We start from the raw sequence: 22,805 nt of genomic DNA, 5'->3' as shown, positions 1-22,805 counted from the left end.
TCTCCAAAACATTTTAGTAACATATAAGTAAAGATTATTTAACTTAAACCTTTTAGCAGATGTTGTTCTGTAACTCAGATACAAACAAATTTTCTTATTTCTGGTTAAAGATTTATTTCACTTAGTTTATATAATTAACCTTCAATTAATTAATGTTATTAATATTGTGATATGCTTACATGTGAAAAATAGCGAGATTAAGTCCAAAAAAGTGGATATGGAGGAAAACCCACATACAACCAACACAGCAGAACCTACCAAATATTCAAAAGAAAGTGTGTCTTAATTGAAATTTAACTACAATTATCCCTATTAATATTATTTTTATAATTTGCATCTATTTTTATGGCACCTTTACCTACATTGCTAGAGTTGATCCTCGCAACAGCCACGTAAAGTGCCGAGTTCAAATATCATCTTAATTTTACCAATATGGAAACCGAAGCTTTGTGCAATAAACAAATTGCCCAAAGCCACGTAGCTGGTGAGTGACTGCTCCATGTTTCTCTCCTCCTTCTTTTGATTCCAAGTTCCAGGCCCTTCTCACCAAGACTTACTGCCATCTCTGTTGACTCTTATATCTAACATAGTTTCGGAGACATCCCCAGCATTAAGTGTTCCCTTGGGGAAATGTGCAATCAGTTGTTGCATGCATGATTTGAGAGGGGGCTAGTTTTGTCCATTTCTGAAAATTTGGGAGGGGCATACAAACAGCTGAGGCAAGGACTCTGAGAACGATTAGACTAATATCTCACAGGTCATAAATTGCTGCCGCATACATGTTTCCAGTTCTATTCTCACCGTAATCCTGAACCATAGAGAGACAGCGACTTTGTGCATTTCACAATAGAGCAAATTGAGGCTTACCACTTGGGGTTAAATGACTTGAACAGGATGATACAAGCATTAATTGAGAGGAGGAGCCAGGCCATGCGCCATGGTGTATATTAAAGTGCCTTTCTGGTATCAATGTGCTTCATGATCCTTTTAATTGTATATATTTCCCAATAACCAGATGAATCCAAATTTAAAATATAAATATGAAACTGCATTCCAAATTCAAATATGGCAAATTCACTTTGGAACATCCATTATTTCAAGGCATCTTTATCAGGATTACTTTTATTATTACAAAAATGTGAGCTTGTAATCCCAGCACTCTGAGAGTCCTAAGGTGAGTGAATTGCTTGAGACCAATAGTTCAAGTCCAGCCTGGGCAACATGGCGAGTTCCCATCTTTACAAAAACTAGAAAAAGTAAATGAGTTTGATGGTGCCTGTGGTCCTAGCTACTCAGGAGGCTGAGGTGGAAGGATCACCTGAGCCCAGGAGGTCAAGACTGCAGTGAGCCATGATCGCAACACTGCACTCCAGCCTAGACAATGAAGTGAGTCCCTGTCTGAAAAAAAGAAAAAAAGAAAAAAAAGTAAGCTGTTAGCCATGTGAAATCTTCTTAGGCTATAAATCTACTTCATCTAGGTTAAATAAGATTATTGATAAACTTTTATTTTTTCTGATTGAGGTATTTGAAAATAAGCATGTGCATATTTGAAAATACATTTGTTTTTGTATAATATTGATTTTTCTTCAGAATTAAATATCTGGTGCGAGTTGACTAAATAATAGAACTATCATCTCTTCATCTTCATAGTAAAAATACTATGCTAAAAAGAGACAATTTTCCCAAAGGACCTTCTCTGTCAGGAAGCTTTCTGAGTGTTCAAGCATTGTTGTCCATTTTTTAATGGTATCACCTTTTGTTGGGACATTTTGGCCTTTCTCCATCAGCTGAATATCGTCACTCTCTGTTGCATTCCTTGTTCCGTTTTTGGCGGGGAAGATGGGTGCTGCTGTGGTGACCCTGGCCTCTTCACAAGGAAGGCACACTGATGTCACAGAAGCATTTCTATTAGATATGGTTGGGTTCATTAGGCAAAAAGAGGGGTTTCTTTTTGAAAATAAAATGACATTAGGGTTTCTTTATACCCTGATTAATGCTAAAATAATCCTTTGAGAATAAAAGACAATGAAAAAAGAATTCTTTTTTCCATTAACTTTTTTTCCCAAGATGTTCTTCCTCAATATATTATCTCACCATGTGTCACAAAAAGTCTAGCTTCATGATTATTATCCTGCATATAACTGAAAGCAAGAAATACCTGTTAGCAAAATAACAGCAAAAACTCAACCATTCTACTACGGGGATTGCAGATCTCTATTCCTGTAGCTCTTCCCAAAACAAACAAAAAACAAAATGGTACTTGCCTATTACAACTATTACAGAAAGATTAGATTTTTAGATATTGACTTCTTTGAGATGATGAAGCACAAATAATCTCTCGTTACTTTTCATTTTAAAAAATAAAAAAAAATTAATTGGCTTTGATGTGATCAATTTAACTTTACCAATAACTGCTCCCTGGACCAATGCTTAAGTTTTGAGATTTTTTATAAGTGTATGGAGGTTGAATTTTATCAAAACTATCATGACATTAATCCAGGTAGACCACTATCTCTCCTTCAAACCTTCACTAGCTAGTGGTTTTAAAGATTATGGCTAGGCCGGGTGCGGTGACTCAAGCCTGTAGTCCCAGCACTTGGGAGGGTGAGACGGGCGGATCACGAGGTCAGGAGATCGAGACCATCCTGGCTAACACAGTGAAACCCCATCTCTACTTAAAAAATACAAAAAACTAGCCGGGCATGGTGGCGGGCGCCTGTAGTCCCAGCTACTCGGGAGGCTGAGGCAGGAGAATGGCGTAAACCCGGGAGGTGGAGCTTGCAGTGAGCTGAGATCTGGCCACTGCACTCCAGCCTGGGCGACAGAGCGAGACTCAGTCTCAAAAAAAAAAAAAAAAAAAAAGAGTGTGGCTACCGGTCTGATGGGAATTTATGGTAAATAAAATGTGTGTGTCAGTTTCCTCAGGTGTGCATAATAATGGTATTTAACTCAAAAGCTTATAGTAAGCATTTAATAGATTCATGCATAGAAACCATTTTTAAGGGTAACTGGCACTAAACTGCTATTAGTCCAGTTATGAGAGAATTAAAATGTTAAAAGTAATACTGAACATTTATTGCCTCATTGTACTACTCCAGAGACAAGGCAGATGATTTTCAGTTATACAATCTTTTTCCAATATGGTTTCCTAGATTCTGTTATAGTTATCAATTTCCTGCCTCTCAGCTTTAAAATCATTCTTCAATATTTGCTCTATGCTAATGAATGGGATTCCTTTAAGCATTTCTCGGGAACAGTGAGTACATTGTTAAAATTTCTCGGTAGAGGGCGATAGAGTGACATTGCAGGAGGAAGATGGCTTCTGCTGGTTCAGGTGGCTGCACCCTTGGTCAGCAGAGCATGTGTGAAGACAACTGGTGATAGCTCCTACCATGTGGCTAAAATGTGTGCTCCCTTGGCAACCTTGCCATCCCAGTCCAGCCTAGTAACCGCCTTCCTACAGCCTTCCCAGTGTGGACACTGCATACTCCAGTTGTCATCAGCAGCATACCAATGCCTTCTGCATACCTGCCCAGTTGCAGTCCAACTGCACCCTGAAGAGGAACTTCTTGCTTGCCTAGTGAATGTGCATCAGATCTGGTCTGGGCAAACCAACGAACTTCTGTGTCATCCAGTGAACAGCAATCGCACCTTCTCCAATCTCCAACAAGGCCTGAACCCGAGCCCTGGGGAGGTATCCCTCCAAGTTTGTCTTTCCTAAATTACTCTTCCTCAGGCCTAAGATACCTTTTAGCTTTCCATTGCACCTTGTAGTTATGTTCCTCTCATTGCTTAATAATTTTTTTTTTTTTTTTTTTTTGAGACAGAGTTTTGCTTTTGTTGTCCAGACTGGAGTGCAAGGGCACGATCTTGGCTCAGTGCAACCTCCGCCTCCCAGGTTCAAGTGATTCTCCTGCCTCAGCCTCCCAAGCAGCTGGGATTACAGGCATGTGCCACCATGCCCGGCTAATTTTGTATTTTTAATAGAGATGGGGTTTTGCCACGTTGGCCAGGATTATTTCGAACCCCTGACCTCAGGTGATCCAACTGCCTCGGACTCCCAAAGTGTTGGGATTACAGGCGTGAGCCACCACGCCTGGCCAATAATTCTTTACAATAAAGTTTCTCTTGTTTAAAATACTACATGTCTGTAGCACCATCTCCTGGGTACTGTCCTCCTGATAGTGAATGAGTTCTCATGAGATCAGGCCATTAAAAATTTGGCACCTCCCCCTACCCCAACTCTTGGTCCTATCCCTGCCATGCAAGACGCCTGCTCCCTTTGCCTTCCGCCATGATTGGAAGCTTCCTGAGCCTCCCCCAAAGCAGAAGCCACTATGCTTCCTGTACAGCCCGCAGAACCATGAGCCAATTAAACCTCTTTTCTTTATAAATTACCCAGTCTCAGGTATTTCGTTACAGCAATGCGAGAATGGGCTAATACAGCAGGCTATATCTGCATGGATGCTAACTATAGCAATGTTTATATTGGAAAAAAAGACACAAAACAAAGTGAATGCCGCTGATAGGGAAATGGTTGGATGAATTATGGTTCATTCATACTTGAATAATAGCATCCCTGAGATTCCACTAGAAACAGACTCTAAGATTGAGATTAGTGAGGTTATTGGGAACTGCTTTGGGAATCACTCCTAAGACAGAGGCTTTACCAACCCATGGAGAACTGGAGCAGAGCAGGCTTTCAGAGTTGTCCTGAGTGGAGCTCAAGAGCCAGGCATTGGGATCTATACGTTAGCCAGTCATTGACTGTGGATGCCCCCAGGATGAGTCCTAACCGTGAGTGAAGTGGCCCCTGCAGGAGGCAGTGATTCCCAAAGAGAGACTCGGCTATAAGCCACAGTGACCAGCAATCCTAGAGCTGGGGCAGGGTGGGGGCGGATCTGAGTAAGGCACTGCAGCTTCCACTACTGTCCACCCATCGTGTTACTTGGGTCCACGTGATTCCTGTGGCAAGTCTGCCTCATCTGAGAACAGCTCCTTTAAGATTCTGGTTGATCTCTGGTCCTGGAGAAATTCACAGGGGAAGGCCAGTGGGACAAACTCCAATCCCCACAGCTGCCAGTGGTCACGAGGCCCCAGTGGATGCATATAGTTTTCCTTCCCTATAGCCCATTCTGGTTTCCCCCTTGGCCTCAATAACTCCTCCACTAGGCAGATCCCAAAGGGTTCTGAGCCCCTGGTCACCATACCCTGCCCAGGCCTGCCTCTGGTGGAGAAGTGGCAAGTGACAGCTCTGTGGATCACCCGGGGACCAAAGGCATTGTTCCCTGTCCCACCGTTTACCAGCAGCGTCCACCTCCTCCCCGTGAGGGTCCATTAATTGGCCTCACACTCCCCCCGCTGAGGTATGTTGAGACTGTACCCTAGTTACTAATCAGGTGGTGGAAGGAGAAGGAGGCAGATCCCGAGGAGGGAGGCGCATACAGAATCTCAAGGCAGAAGCATCTGCAATTGTCTTTAAGCAAGGGGTCAGTGCTAACCCATTGCAGGCCCAGAGGCTCAGGAGGCTCTGAAGTTTCAGGGCTTCCAAGTGTATCAACCCAGATATCCCCACTCCATGACTCAGGACCTGACCTTCATGTTGCAGGCTTACTTGGGTTGAGCATTCAACCTTCTCTACAGTTCTGCTTCCCCCGTAACTAAGTCTAGGGCCTGATTCTCAGTGTTTTCTTCCCATCAGCTGCAAGAGATGAGATTCTCTGCCTATGCTGTTAAGGAGGCCCTCGGGCTTCCACACGGAGCCTTCTATAGCTGAGTAATCACCCTCACCTTTTGTCTTTTTTACTGCATCATTTGCTCTCTGAAATAGCCATTTGATTCTAAAATCTTTATAATTACAACTTTCTCTGTAGCTCCCCAGATCCTGAAATACTGTACCAGCTGCTGAATTTCTTTCCACCAATACCCCACCTGCTATGGACAGAATGTGTCCTCTCTAAGTTCATACGTTGAAGCCTAATGCACAATGGGATGGTGTTAGGTGGTGGGGCCTTTGGGAGGTGATTAGGTCACGAGGGTGGAGCCTCATGCTGGGATTAGCGTCCTTATCAGAAAAGACACAAAAGAGATGGTCTCTCTCCAGGAGGTGAGGACACAGCAGGAAGGCAGCCATCTGCAAGCCTTCACTAGGAAGCTTGCTTTCACTAGACACCAGATCAGCCGACGCCTTGATCTTGGACTTTTAGGCTTTGGAACTGTCAAGGTCAGGAGATCGAGACCATCCTGGCTAACATGGTGAAACCCCGTCTCTACTAAAAAATACAAAAAAACTAGCCGGGCGAGGTAGCGGGCGCCTGTAGTCCCAGCTACTCCGGAGGCTGAGGCAAGAGAATGGCATAAACCTGGGAGACGGAGCTTGCAGTGAGCTGATATCCGGCCACTGCACTCCAGCCCGGGCGACAGAGCGAGACTCCATCTCAAAAAAAAAAAAAAAAAAAGATCTGTTGTTTAAGTCACAGGTCTCTAGTGTTTTTTTATGGCAGCCGGAACCAAGACCCATGAGAGTTGCCCATTGCATCCCAGGGGCACCACAGAGGTGACAGGTGTTCCACCTCCTGCCAGGAACCGGCTTTGCATTGCTGGGCAGCAGGGCATCCAGCTCCAAACTCTTATGGATTCAGTTTCCTGAGACACCCCCTGGCACCCACTGCCGTAGGATGGGTTCCAGGTGACAGGTTTCAGATAGAGACTTCTGGTGAGACATTTACAGTGGAATGCTCTTGGGGTAAGGGAGGCAGGTTGAGATATTTGCATCAAAGGCTTAGCCCCAGGCAGGGTTGGAGCTGGAATGGCCTCCAGGTGTCCCTAACTGAGGCCAAAGGAGCCCCTTTGTATCTTCGTAGCCCTGTACTGAGCAGGCATTGAATCCAGGCTGTCCTCAGGCCGGACAGTCACCACAGGCAAGGCGGCTTCCTGAGTTGAGGGAAATCCCAAGGGAGGGACTGGGGTGTGTCCAGTCACTCTCGGCACTGGGGGAACAAGTTCCTTCTCTGAAGGGGGGTGGTCTGTGTGGCACACCCCAGCATCCACTACAATTAGGTGGCTGTAACATGAATGAGACAGAGGAATTGACATGCAGTACTGTTGGGTGAGAAAAGCAAGACAGAAAAACCCAAAACCTCTTGGTGTGCCTGTGTCTGTCACATACATATGTACACACGCAACTTCCTACTGCTGGCCATCTGACACTGCAACAGCACCTCTCCGGCCCTGCCATTCTGCAGGCCGGGCACCTGCTCACGGCCTCGGCCCCTTCTCCCTCTGCCGGGACTTCCTTCCACAAGAAATCTATGTGCCTCACTCCACTAATTCCCACCATCTTTGTTCAAATGCCACTCATTGGTAATGCCTGTAATCTTAACACTTTATTCAAATGCCACTCATCACTCACACCTGTAATCCTAACACTTTGAGAAGCCAAGGCAGGAGGATGGCTTGAGCCCAAGAGTTCAAGACCAGCCTGGGCAATAGAGTAAGATGGCGTCTCTTCCCAGACTTCTAGAATACAGCAGTCTTCCTCCCCGCTCACCAGCTTTATTTTCCTCCATAGCATTCATTACCACTGACATCATGTATTTACTTACTTTTATTCCAGTGTCACCTGAACAAATCCTTTCCTCACTCTATTTTATAATAAATAGCGATCACCTCCCCGCCCCCGCTTAGAAATCTGTTTATCTCCCTATTGTATTATTCTGAATCACTTTACCATCTCAACTGTTTTGCTTATTTATTTAGTTTGGTGCAAAAGTAGTTGCGGTTCTTGCCATTACTTTTAATGACAAAAACTGCAACTACTTTTGCACCAACCTAATAGTTTTTAACTCTCTCTCCTCTACACCAGACTATGAGCTGCACAAGTGTTTTGTGCCTGTCTTGATGGCTACCGCATCCCAGATCCTAGATAAGCTATATAATGTGATAAGCAACTTAGAAGACATTTTAAAAATAAGGAATGGGCTGGGTGCAGTGGCTCACGCCTGTAATCCCAGCACTTTGGGAGGCTGAGGTGGGCGGATCACCAGGTCAGGAGATCGAGACCATCCTGGCTAACATGGTGAAACCCGATCTCTACTGAAAATACAAAAATTAGCCAGGCATGGTGGCACTTGCCTGTAAGTCCCAGCTACTCAGAAGGCTGAGGCGGAAGAATTGGTTGAACCTGGGAGGCAGAGGTTGCAGTGAGCCAAGATTGTGCCAGTGCACTCCAGCCTGGGTGACAAAGCAAGGCAAAGAAAGAAAGGAAAGAAAGAGAGAGAGAGACAGAGAGACAGAGAGAGAGAGAGACAGAGAGAGAGAGAAAGAAAGAAAGAGAGAGAAAGAAAGAAAGAAAGAAAGAAAGAAAGAAAGAAAGAAAGAAAGAAAGAAAGAAAGAAAGAAAGAAAGAAAGAAAGAAAGGACGGGAAGGGAAGGAAAGGGAGGGGAGGGGAGGGGAGGGAAGGGAAGGGAAGGGAAGGGAGGAAAGAAAGGGAAAGGAAAGAAAGGGAAAGGAAAGAAAGGGAAAAGAAAGAAAAGAAAAGGAAGAAAAGAAAAGGGCCACATGCAATGGCTCCTGCCTGTAATCCTAGCACTTTGGGAGGCCAAGGCAGGAAGATCACTTGAGCCCAGGAATTCAAGACCAGCCCGGGCAATATAGTAAGACTCCGTCTCTATTATTTTAAGAAATTATAAAATACTTTTAAAAATTAAAATATAAAAGTAAAAAGAAATGGAGCACTGTGTAGGGGAAGAAAGATGTGATACCATTACAATGGTCATGACTGGCACTCCTCTAACAAAGGACAGGTTAACAAGAGAAATGCCTAACAAATGTATTTAATCATAGTTTCATGTAATACAGGAGGCCTCAGAAATGAGTCTATAAACCAAAAGGTCTCTGAAACAGGCCTCAAGCAATTTAGAGGTTTTTTTAGCGAAGGTTAAGGACGCACCAGGGAAAAAGCAACACAAAACCACAGGAAAAAATCTGTGATCCCTACTTTTTCCCAAGAGGATTTTGAGGGCTTCCGTATTTAAATGGGAAAAGCAGGCAGGAGGGGAAGGAGGGAGGGTGCGGTCATATCACTGAATCCACATGTTGCAGTGAAAAGGAGGGGATATAGGAATAGTTGATTATATATTCATCTAGTGCTTAGCAAGTCAGCACTTTACACAAGATAAACACAGCAGCCACCTGCGGAGACGGCCGGCCTTTGTCTGGCCTTTTTATCTTTAGCTGTCTGCTGGGCAACAAAAGGAAAGGCAGCTTCTTGCATGACTCAGCTTCCAGCTTGATTTTTCCCTTTGGCATAGTGAATTGGGGTCCTGAGATTTTATTTCCCTTTCACAACCCCAAAACCCAGGGAGAACTGTTTGCATGCTTGGATTCGATGAAGAATGGATAGAGTGTGATCTAATGGTGACCGGCTAAAGGGGGAACCCTGCAAGGCCTGTCTGTCCAGATTCGTCTTGGCCTCTCTGGGTAGCATTGCGTCCTCCCAGATATAGGGCAGGACCCTCCAGAATGAGGGTCTTCATGGGAGAAGGGAGAGAGTGACCTTTCTAGTTCTGTGGCTTGCTTTGAGGGAGAAAGATTCTAGTTTCTATGACCCACCTCGGGGAAGAGGAATTCTGGTTTCTATGACTTGCTTGGGGAGAGATGGGAGGGTAGAAGGAGGTCAGGGAGGTCTCACTTCTGAGGCCCTTCCAATGTCCTTCAGTTCAAAGTACCTACCTTGTCAAGATGCCATACTTCACCTGGGAGTATCATGTTCTGAGTCAGGACAACAGATACATTATTTTGCAAATAAAATACTCACCTTTAAAGAAAAATCCATGCTAGAAGAGGAGTGAGAATGCCCACTGGTGCTTGTGGCGTACTGGGTTTCAGGCTTTACATACTTTGTCTTAGGTAATCCTGGCCACCAGTCTGTGAAGTGGGAATCACTCGACATAGAAGAGGAACAGAGAACACTGAGGCTCAGAGAAGCTAAGCAACTCGCCAAGGCCACACAGGAAGTAGACGGCAGCCAAGAACCCCAACCTGTTTCATCCCAAAGTTCATTCTACAGCATCATTGTCTCCTGCTTCCCTTGTCTGAAAATGAGAAGAAAACTCATCTAGCCGGCCTCTCTAGGTTATCATGAGATCAAATACAAAAACTTCCTGGAAGAGAACCACCCAAATGAAAGCACCGTCCTCTGTCCAGTCACGGCCTTGTGCCCGTGGGTGGGACCAAGTTCATCAACTTAGAGTGTGCTAGCGTGCGGGCTACTGGGGAGCGGATGTTAAAGAGTTCTCTCTGTCTTAGCACCGGAAACCTCCATCAAGCCCCCTTTGCTGGGTCAGATTGCCCTAATAGAAACCCACCTCTTTGGTTTCATTCATTCATGACAATATCAGTTCCGGGGGTGAACATTAGAAACCCTGGTGACCTGCGAGAATGAAGTGTCCTACTGGGCCGGGGCCTGACGCTTTCCCAGGCTTCTCCCTCATGGGTTCTGTTGAGGAGCTCAGCATTCAAAAGGGTACGCTTCAGCCCAAGCATTTCTCCCTAGTTACTAGTCAGGAAGTATCAGCTGTAAAAAGCACATCTCCCTTCCTCCCACCTCCCTCCTATCCTTCCCTTCCTTTAATTTTTTTAAATTTCCATTTTTAACAAAGGCATATGAGCATCTGTTTTGGAGTTAAAACATTCTATAAGGCTTTTTAAAAACAATAGCAATCATCTGTCTTCCCATTTCCCTCTCCCTAGGGACAAATCCATACAACTCTTTCACCCGAATTTTTCCATATTTTCCTTTCTATCTCTAAGTCACTGCCTCTGCTGCTCCTCTTGATTTTTCCGGTGTCAGATACCACCTGTGGATTTCTCAGCTTAGCAGGTGAGCAGTTTAGCAGGAATGGGCATGGTGCTGTGCAATGTAGGATGCTTAGCAGCATCCATGGATACCAGCAGCACATGCGTGCACACACACCCACACACACGCGCATATACATACAAACACACACACACATACACACAAAACTGCTCAGTTTTGCCCACTCGTCCCCATGCATTAATTTTCTAGGGCTGCCATAACAAAGTACCATAAACTGGACAGGTTAAACAGAAATGTTCTGTCCCACTGTTCTGGATACTGGAAGTTCAAGATGAAGGTGGTGGCAGGATTGGTTCCTTCTAAGGCTGTGAGGGAAAGATCTGTTTCAGCCCCTCTCCTTGGCTTGTAGATGGCCGTCTTCTCTGTCATCTCCCTTGTGTATATCTCTCTTTGCGTCCGAATTTTATACGGACACCAGCCACATTGAGTCAGGGCCTGCTCTAATGATCTCAATGTGGTAATCTCTCTAAAGACCTTATCTCCAAATAAGGTCACATCTGAGGTACTGGGGTTTAGGACTCCAACATATCTTTTCTGAGGAGGACACAATTTAATTCATAAACTGTCATGCCCACTGGCTGCCACATAAGGCAGCTGGGGTGCCACGTGTGCAATGTAGGGTCTTGCATACCCCCACCACACCATAGACACCCCTCCTTCCCACTCCCCAAATAGAGTTCAGACTGGGTTAGGTCAGCACACTCTTTACAACCAAGTCATGTAGTATAACACTCTGAAGTTTAACTTCTACACTAGGTTTTACTTTTCCTGGAGTCATAATTGTTGGATTTCTAAAAATCAGTAGTTTTCAGTTTTTATCAATAATTGAGCTAATTGGCCGGGCACGGTGGCTCGCGCCTGTAATCCCAGCACTTTGGGAGGCTGAGGCGGGCAGATCACGAGGTCAGGAGATCAAGACCATCCTGGCTAACACGGCGAAACCCCGTCTCCACTAAAAATACAAAAAATTAGCCGGGCTTGGTGGCGGGCACCTGTAGTCTCAGCTACTCGGGAGGCTGAGGCAGGAGAATGTGTGAACCCAGGTGGCAGAGGTTGCAGTGAGCAGAGATTGCACCACTGCACTCCAGCCTAGGTGACAGAGCGAGACTCTGTCTCAAAAATAAAATAATAATTGAATTCTAAACTTTCTGTCAATATATCTGAATGTATTCAGACACACTTACCTGACTTGCCTCAGTCTGGACAGGGTGCCCCCACATCTCACGCACACCCTTCACGACCACTATTTTTCCTGTGTGAGACTCTGTGTCCTGGGTGCCTTTTGCTGTATCCCTTTGTTTTGGAGAAGCACATCCTTCAGTAGCATCCTAAGAAAAGGCATATGGAAGGCAAATTCTAGGTGACTCTGCATATCTAAAAATGCCTTTATTCCATCTTCTCATTTCATTGACAGTATGTCTGGATCTAAAAATTCCAGATTGAAAAGCAGTTCTCTTCTGAAGTTTGAAGGCATTGTCCCAATTGTCTTCTGGCTTCTGGTGTGATCCTGAGAAATCTGAAGTCATTCTTATTTCCAATTATTTGCATGTGGCCCTCCTGAAGCTTATGAAACAGTTTCTTGTCACCAGTACTTAAAAATGTCTCCATGATATGCCTGCATGTGGGTCTACTTCACCTTTTCAAAATGAATACTTATGTTCTTTTTGTGGAGATTTTCTTGAATTTTTTTTTTTCCCCTGAGATGGAGTCTCACTCTGTCGCCCAAGCTGGAGTGCAATGGCTCAATCTCGGCTCATTGCAACCTCCACCTCCTGGATTCAAGTGATTCTCCTGTCTCAGCCTCCTGAGTAGCTGGGATTACAGACATGTGCCACCATGCCCGGCTAATTTTTTTTGTATTTTTAGTAGAGCTGGGGTTTACCATGTTGGTCAGCCTGGTCTCAAACTCCTGACCTCGTGATCCACCCGCCTCAGCCTCCCAAAGTGCTGAGACTACAAGAGTGAGCCATTGCGCCCAGCCTCTTAAAATATTTATCAATGATTTATCCTCCTGCATTTTCCCTGTCCTCGCTTTGTAAAACTCCTACTATTTTCTTAGGCTTTTCCCCTAATTTTCTCACACCTTCTCTTCTGTCTTCACTCTGATTTTTTGCCTTACTTTCTGGGAGATTTTTCTCAACTTTATATTCTAAGCTATTTAGTGTTTGTTATTTCTACTATCATATTTTTCATTTTTAAAAGTTCTTATTTGTCTGCTTATTTTTTGCTACTTTTCTTCTTGAGATAGCATCTTGAAAAGACCAGGCTGTTTGACAAGGCTGATCTCAAATTCCTGGCTTCAAGCAATCCTCCAATCTCGGCCTCCCAAAGTGCTGGGATTACAGGTGTAAGCCACCATGTCCAGCCCCCAGCCACTTTTTGCTACTTTTTAAATAGCCTCTTGTTCTTATTTCATGTATTTAGGTTTGTTTTTTCTGCCTCTATCTCTCAAGTTTTATTCTCCCTGTATAATCTATTTCACTCAAGTTACCTTTTTTTCTGTGTGTTCTGATCACTATCATTCACGTTAGCGGCTTTCTTCAATTGTCTGCTAATTGATAATTGTCTGCACATGTTCATGGGTAACTGATTAAAAGCCTGCTTGGATAGTCAAGTGCATGGCAGGCTCATAGACACTGAATTTCACTGAAGGGCAGGTTTCTCAGCCTTAGCTCTGTTCATACTGTGGCATGGACAATTCTTTTTTGGGGTGGGAATGGGGATGTTCCCGTGCAATGTAGGATGCTTGGCAGCATCCACAGATATCAGCAGCACATGCGTGTGCGCACACAAACACACACACACACACACACACAAACACACATACATTACACACACACATACACACAAACACACACATACACACACACACAAACACACATACGTTACACACACACATAAACACACACACATACACGCAAACACACATACACACACTACACACACACAAACATGCACACACACACTACACACACATACACACACACAAACGCACACATACACACTACACACACACATACACACACACATACACACACACATACACACATACTACACACACACATACACACAAACACACACACTACACACACACACACATACATATACACACACTACACACACATACATGCAAATACACATACACACACTACACACACACACAAACACACACAGACACACACACACAAACACACACAGACACACACACACACACATACCTCTCCAGTCTGTGTCTTCAGACATCCCTAAATGTCCCTTTGTGAGCAAAGTCAGCCCCGTTAGGAAACACTGCTCTAACATGATCTGGCTGGGCCAATCATTAGAGAATCCCAGATATCAGTACCTTCATGTCTTTTCCTTAGAATGACCCTTACCCCTTCCCTCCCTTCCTTCCCTTTTCAGTATAGATACTCTCTTTTAGAAACCAGCCAAGGCCAGTTCTCCACTCTTTCTGCTTTCATCTGAGTCAGTAATCTGAGATGCTGGACATCCCTCCGGCAGTATATGGGTTGCTCCCCGGCATGCATTAGGATAGAATCTGTTCTGGTTCAGGTTCTGATCCTACGGTGATGATGCCTTGCAAAAGGGAAAGATGGAGACAAAACCTCTATGTATCTTGGCTGGGAGCAGCTAAATACTGCTGCGAACCCAAACATGGGCACTTGTACTTAAGACGGCTCAAGAAATCGGGAAGTGTGTCCCTTATTTCTCATTTTAAAATGTGAAAGCATTGACTATGTTGAGGATATCCCCCTCAGTCATAAGCATTGCCAAGGGAGAAAGGAAGGGGTGTTGATTTCCCCTCCCCTAAATTGCAGTGGAAACCCTGGCTTTCCGACCCCATAGCTAGCTGCTCAATGCCACTGAGCCATTCACACATGAAGGAGACAAAAGCTGCATCTACTTGACACATCAAATCTAAACGAAGCCTAGAAAATATCAGTGTTCCAAATGTTTCCCTTAACACGACTACAGCCGAAAACTCATTCATCGATGTCCTGCCACTTCCCTCCTGTGGGACAAGATTCGGATGCACAGGGCCCGGTGGCTTCCCTCCGTTCTGGTTTCCAACTCACCTGGCCCAGAGACCAGGATGGTGTCCCCACTGCCCCCATTATTAATCACAACGTGTAGTTTGTTCAGAAGTGAATCTGAAGAAAATTTTCATAAGGGAATGTGAACAGTGAATTTTATGGTATGTGAAACGTATCTCAATAAAGCTGTAAAAAAAAAAAGTGAACGTCAATGGAGTGATTTAGGAATTACACTATTTGTATTCACACAAACTGGGGAGATGATTTCCAATTTCAAAGACAGTAGCCCTTAAGTATAAACTCTAAATATAAACTCAGGACCCCTGAGCCATGTGCAGGTGATATGGAAGGTCCCTGGGCTGGTTCCCAAGAGGCCACTCTTCAGGACAGAAACCTTCTCACTAGCACTGGTAGGACAGTCTGAACTGAGCACTGCCCCATGATTTCGATGTTTGTCACCACGTCTGAAAGTTCCTGACAAAGCCAGCCAGACTGTCCTGAAAGTAGATGTCACAGCAACTATGGCAAGCCTGGTAAAGTCTGAAGGAGATAGGTCAGGGACCTCTGTGCCCATCTCACACAAGTAGTGAGTGTGTGTGTGTGTATGTGTGTGTATGCGTACGTGTATGTGTGTGTGTGTGTGTGTTGGAGACAGAGATCATGAAGGACATTGGCACACAGCCTTCTCTCTGTCACATCTGCCATCCTAGCCAGCAGGGGCACATCTGGGAGAGGTGCAAGGGACCCCTTTGGGCATCTGGGTGGCATTTTTGTGCTGCCATCAGTGGGTTCCCTGCACTCATGGGATGGATTTTTGCTGAATTCTAACTCCACCAGCAACAGAGTCTTGGGCAGTGTTATTAGTCTGCTTGGGCTGCCATAACAAATACCACGGACTGAGTATCTTAAACAACAGAACTTTAGTTTCTCACCATTCTGGCAGCTGGAAGTCTAAGATCATGTCAGTAGGGTTGGTTTCTGGTGAGGCCTCTCTCTCTGGCTTGCAGGCGGCTGCCTTCTTCCTGTGTCCTCACAGAGCTTTCCCTCTACATGCTCACATGCCTGCTGTCTCTCTGCATGGCCAAATTTTCTCTTTTACTTAAACTTTTTTTTAGAGATGGTGTCTCAGTCTTTCACCCAGGCTGGAGGGCAGTGGAGTGATTACAGGTTGTTGCAGCCTCAAACTCCTGGGTTCAAGTGATCCTCCTATCTCAGCCTCCCAAGTTGCTGGGACTACAGATGTGCACCACCATGCCCAGCTAATTTTTTAAAATTTTTTGTAGAGTTAGGGGACTTGCTAAGTTGCCCAGGTTGGTCTCAAACCCCTGGTCTCAAGTGATCCCCAACCTTGGCCTTCCAAAGCAGTGGGATTATGGGCAGAAGCCATCATGCCTGATCCAAATTTCCTCTTCTTATAAGGACAACAGTCAGATTGGATTATGTCCCCACCTTACAGGCCTCATTTTAATTTAATCACCTCTTCAAAGACCTTACTTCCATTTTTGAGGTACTGGGGGTTGGTACTTCCACATATGAATTTGGGAGAGACATATATCAGCCCTTAACAGTCAGGCTGTTCATTTCCTCCAGTAGTGGCAGTCTTTCTTTTCTTCCTTTTTTTTTTTTTTTTTTTTTTTGAGATAGAGTCTCTCTCTGTCGCCAGGCTGGAGTGCAGTGGTGCAATCTCAACTCACTGCAACCTCTGCCTCCTGGGTTCAAGTGATTCTCCTGCCTCAGCCTCCCGAGTAGCTGGGACTACAGGTGCTCACCACCATGCCCAGCTAATTTTTGTATTTTTAGTAGAGACAGGGGTTTCACCATGTTGGCCAGGATGGCCTTGATCTCTTGACCTCATGATCCGCCCGCCTCGGCCTCCCAAAGTGCTGGGATTACAGGCATTAGCCACCGCATTCGGCCAGTGACAGCTTTTCAAAGGGTATAGTTATCCCTCAGAGGATCGATTCCAGGGCCTCTCATGAATACCAAAATGAATACTTGATATAAAATGGTATAGTATTTGCATATAACCTATGCCCATCTTTCCATATACTTTAAATCATCTCTAGATTATTTTGAATGCCTACTACAATGTAAATGCTACGTAAATAGTTGTTAGACTGGATTGTTTAGGGAATAATGACCCCCCAAAAAAGTCTGGATGTGCTCAATACAGATTGAACTATCATAGCCTAATTAAATTATTGATCCATAATTGGTTGACCCCACAGATGTGGAACCCCTGGATTCAGAGGGCTCACTGTAATTAGAAGCATGTCCCCTGTCCCTATCCTGAGGGACTGGGAAGAGATGGAGACCATGGAAGTGTTGAGTTAGGCCCTCCAGAGCTGGGCATAATTCCCAGGTATGCCCAGGAAGGCCAGAGCTGAGTTTAAAAGTTGGCAATAGAAAGAACCAAGGGGGGCCTGGTGTGGTGGCTCACACCTGTAATCCCAGCACTTTGGGAGGCTGAGGCAGGAGGATCACCCGAGGTCAAGAGTTCGAGACCAGCCTGGCCAACGTGGTGAAACCCCATCTCTACTAAAAATACAAAAATTAGCCGGGCATGGTGGCAGGTGCCTGTAATCCCAGCTACTCAGGAGGCTGAGGCATGAGAATCACTTGAACCTGGGAGGCAGAGGTTGCAGTGAGCCAAAATCGCAGCACTGCACTCTGTCGTGGGTAACAGAGCGAGACCCCATCACACACACACACACACACACACACACACACACACACAAAGAGCCAAGGGGATTGGAAAATGGGGGTGGGGGTAGGGGGAGGATTAGGAATTGAGTTTTTGCTTCTCAGAGGAAAAAAGAGGAGGTGTTAAGATGTGAGTATGAAAACTCTAAATACCCTGCTGTATACACAAAGGTCTGGTGGCTGTGTCTTTCCGGTGAAACCAATAAAGGAGTCTCAGTTCCCCAACAAGGTGGAGGTGACAGAGCAAGGGAAGGGCTCAGGAGGAAGTCAGCCTAGGAAGGTGAGCCTCGTGGGGAATCCAGGATGCATGGGGTGGGGCTCTGGACTTCCCAAGTGGAGTCTCACACAGGTCTGAAGGGTGGCCCCAGCTGACATCTGCCTAGGACAGCTTGCCCGGTTCATCAACCTCCTGTTTGCAGGCACCTCCCCACATCCTGGCCCTGGGGACCATTGAGTCTGACACAAATAAAGCTGCAGACAAACAGGCTTAAAACTCACCCGACAAACCTGTTTTCAGATCAGAGCAGATATGAGCCCCAGAAGAGCCTTGCAGACTACCTCCAGCTAGGTAAATTAGGGCAGTGTCTTAGTCTAGGCTGCTGTAACAAAGTACCATAGACTGGGTAGCTTAGAAGCAACAGACATTGGTTTCTCAGTTCTGGAGGCTGGCAGTCTGAGACCAGGATACCAGCATGGCTAGGCCCTCGTCCAGGGTACAAACAGCTAGCTGCCTTCTCACTGTATCCTCACATGGCAGAGAGAGGGTTAGGGGGCTCTTTGGAGGCCCTTTCACAATGGTACTAATCCCATTCTTGAGGGGTCTGCCCCTATAACCTAATCACCTCCCAAAGGCCCCACTTTTTTTTTTTTTTTTTTTGAGACAGGGTCTTACTCTGTCACCCAGGCTGGAGTGTAATGGTGCCATCATTGCTCACTGGAGCCTCCAACTGCTGGGCTCAAGGGATCCTTCTGACTCAGCCTTCTGAGTAGCTGGGACCACAAGCACAGAGGCCCCACTTAATATCATCACTATGGGAGTTGGGATGTCAATATATGAATTTCAAAAGGAAATGAACATTCAGTTCATTGCACGTAGGAAGGTATTTGTTTAATGAAAAATTAACTTTCATGCTTTTATTGTTTCCCCTTGATAATAATGATAGCTAACATTCCCAGAGTGCTTACTATATGCTAGGGACATGTCAAACACTCAACAGGCATTGCCCCATTTAATTGTCACAATAGCAGCAACCATCTCAGATCCCATTTCACAGATGAGAAAACTGAAGCTTGCATGGACCACAGAATTTTCTCATAGGTACTAAAGGATTACGCTGGACTCAAAGTTGAATGTTGAATGCCTGACTTCAGAAACTGTGGTTTTAACCACGGTATGGTATGCCACCTCTTTATAATAAGAGTAAATGTGTGCCATAGAGACAAGTTAAACAATGCAAATGAACAGACACAAGGCAATGAAAGTCACCTAGGACTAGACATTAGGAACTTGACAACCCTCTGGATGTCCGTGGGGTGATGCTGCGGGGTTTTTGTTCCTCGCTTTGTTTTCTAGAGATTTTTGTTTTCATTTAAAAATTTTTTTTATTTCTTTTTTTTCTTTTTGAGACAGTATCTTACTCTGTCACCCAGGCTAGAGTGCAGTGGCTTGATCACAGCTCACTGCAGCCTCAATATCCTGGACTCAAGCAATCCTCCCACCTCAACCTCTCAAGTAGCTGGGACTGCAGGTGCACACCAACATGCCTATTGCCCAGGCTGGTCTCAAACTCCTGCCTAGGCCTCTCAAAGTGCTGGGATTACAGGTGTAATCCACCTAGAAATTTTTTTTTTTTTTTTTTTTTTGAGACGGAGTCGCGCTCTGTCACCCGCCTAGAGTGCAGTGGCGTGATCTCGGCTCACTGCAACCTCCACCTCCTGGATTCATGCCATTCTTCTACCTCAGCCTCCTGAGTAGCTGGGATTACAGGTGTGGGCGACCACACCCAGCTAATTTTTGTGTTTGTAATAGAGATGGGATTTCACTAAGTTGGCCAGGATGGTCTCGATCTCCTGACCTTGACATCTGCCCACTTTGGCCTCTCAAAGTGCTGGGATTATAGGCGTGAGCCATCACCTATAGTGATTTTTAAAACAGTATTTCTTGTTCCTAAACATCTTTCCATGTCAATAACTATATTTTTAAAAGATTATTTTAAATAAGCATACTTGATTCCATTTAATAACGAGCTTAGTGAACTCAACCTAATCTCCCACTCTTGGACATTTTTAGTTTTTCCACCATTTCTCACCATTAAGAACAGTCTCATAGCTAAATCTTTTTACATGTCCTAATTGCTTCCTTGGTAAACTCCTAAATGTGGGAGATCAGAATCAAACAATATGAAAATTTTAAAAATTACTACTATATAATGCTACAAACATCCCAAGTTTACATCCCCACAAGACTGCCTGAGAGTAAGTACACTCCTTTCCCCACATGCACAGCTAAGTTCACCATCAGCCTTTTAGGTTTGACTTTTTCCAAGTCTGTAGGTGACAAAGAATATCTTGTAGTATCTTGTAGTTTTTGAATTTCCATTTACTTGACTATCTGTAAAACTAACAGGTTTTTTTTTCTATATGTATTTCTTTAGTGAATTTTTGCATCATTTGGTAATTTTTGCATCATTTGGTAAATTTTACATCTGGACATTTTTGCATCATTTGGTAATTTTTCTATAAAGTGCTTTTTTATTGATATCTGTATACCTTTTAAATATCAAGGATATCAACATATCAAAGATGGCAAACATTTTTACCCAATTTGTCATAAGCCCATTAAACTTTTAGTAATCATTTTTGCTGTACCAAATGCAATACATTTCCTATTTTCTTCTTTCTACTACTCTCCCATAAATTCCTGAAGTTGGAATATCTTTGGAACTATGAGCTCCCACACTCATAGCCATGTTTCTTCCAAGTCACTTCTCACAGTGACTTGACAACAAGTAGAAGTCAGGAAGTTTCTGTTCCATGAAATGGAAATTCCACGCTGGCAATAACCAATGGATTTTCCTCAGTCGTTAGAGAACCCACAGCTTAAGGAACCAAATCCAGACTACTAGATACTGCAGAGCAGGGATGGTAAATCAGTATCACCTCCCCTGACAATATTGATTGATTGGTCCTGGCTGTCTTGGATACTGACAGCCATCTGGGCCTCTGAAATGAACTGAAAAAGTCTCCTGGGGGGTCTGTGAGGACGAGGTGCCAGGCACACAGTCCATGGGCAAATTGTCTGTATTAGTCCGTTCTTACACTGCTATAAAGAGCTACCTTTGACTGGGTAATTTATGAAAAAAAGAGGTTTAATTGACTCACGATTCTACAGGCTTAACAGGAAGCATGACTGGGAGGCCTCAGGAAACTTACAATCATGGCGGAAGGGGAAGCAAGCATCTTCTTCATATGGCAGCAGGAGAGAGTGAGGGGAATGTTTAAAACCTCACACACACATGAGATCATCAGATCTCATGACAACTCACTCACTGTCATGAGAAAAGCATGGGGGAAATCCACCCCCATGATCCAATCACCTCCTACCAGATCCCTTCCCCAACATTGGGAATGGCAATTCAACAAGAGATTCGGGTGGGGACACAGAGCCAAACCATATCACTGTCACACAGAAAGGTGTAGGGTGTGTCCAGACACTATGAGGAGATAAGGAGTGTTCCTAAAAATTGTGCTGTGACAATAGGCATGCTCTAGGATTGTTCTGGACAGAAAGAATGTATGGTCACCCCAAGTATAGGGAACAACACAGTAGCAGTGGAAAACCAAAGTCCAGAAGGCTTACAGGAGTCAGTCAGGGTCACACAGCTGCTGAATGTAGAGCTGGCTTTGGACTCAGCTCATCTCCCAGTGTGCTAACCGGCTGTGCAGCCTCAGGCAGGTCCCCTCATGTCTCTGGGTCTTAAATTCCTCTCTATAAAATGAGCAGTTGTAGCTTAAGAAATTCTAATGACTTTAATAATACAGTTCTCTGCTCTCCACCCACTGGACTTTTGACACATTTTGTGAAAGCCAGCCACTCAGTGGGCACCTGCTACTTTTCTTCTCTCCTTGCCCTTGCTAGGGCTCCTAGAGAGGTCGGGCACAGGGATGAGGTGACACAGCTTTGGCATCTGGGAGGCAAGTCTGCTTGTGCAGGTTTAGTCACAGCTTTCTTGGGGCCACAGTAGTGGAGTCCTTGGTGGACGTGACCCTGGTGCACTTCAGTACACAAGTCACGTCACTTTTTTCTTTTTTCTTTTTTGAGACGGAGTCTTGCTCTGTCGCCCAGGCTCGAGTGCAGTGGCACGAACTCGGCTCACTGCAAGCTCCACCTCCCGGGTTCACACCATTCTCCTGCCTCAGCCTCCCAAGTAGCTGGGACTACAGGCACCCACCACCATGCCTGGCTAATTTTTTGTATGTTTAGTAGAGACGGGGCTTCACTGTGTTAGCCAGGATGGTCTTGATCTCCTGACCTTGTGATTCGCCTGCCTCAGCCTTCCAAAGTGCTGGCATTACAAGCGTGAGCTACCGTGCCTGGCCAAGTCATGTTCTTAACAATTCTCATCTGGCCTCAGGAAACTCAGACCAGAGATACCGTAACTCAGCCAGTCAAGCCAGGGCCTGGGGAGAAAACTTGGGGATGTTTCTGGGGAAAATGTTGACAAGGTTAGCAGGCTTCCTGGGTAGGGCTGAGTCAGCATAGAAAGCAAAAATGAGCCCTGCTCAGAAACTTTCACAAGATTGGGGCTATGGAGCCACAGCCTGGTTTTTTATCCTGTCTCTTGTACTTACTAGCTATAACATCTTGAACAAGTAACTTAATCTTTGTGCCTAGGCATATAAATTAGGAATTTATTCAGCTGCTACTGACAGAGATCTTAAGAGCATCTTAAGCACGGGGACATTTATGTCTCTTTTACACACCTTCCAGCATTCTGCTCTGCCATTCTTACTTAGCACATGGATTCCACCTCATGGCCCAAGATGAATGCATGTGCTCTGGCCATCACATCTTTATTCCAAGCAGCAGAGTAGCAGGCAGAATAAAAAAAGGCACTCACATTTCAGAGCTTTTCCAGATGTCCCCCTTTAAAGGACTTTTTCAGTAGTCCCCCTCACATTTTCTTCT

Source organism: Macaca fascicularis, chromosome 7 (assembly GCF_037993035.2).
Source record: "Macaca fascicularis isolate 582-1 chromosome 7, T2T-MFA8v1.1".
NCBI classification, from domain to species: domain Eukaryota; kingdom Metazoa; phylum Chordata; class Mammalia; order Primates; family Cercopithecidae; genus Macaca; species Macaca fascicularis.
The sequence above is the reverse complement of the archived record's forward strand: the minus strand, read 5'-3'. Positions refer to the sequence as shown.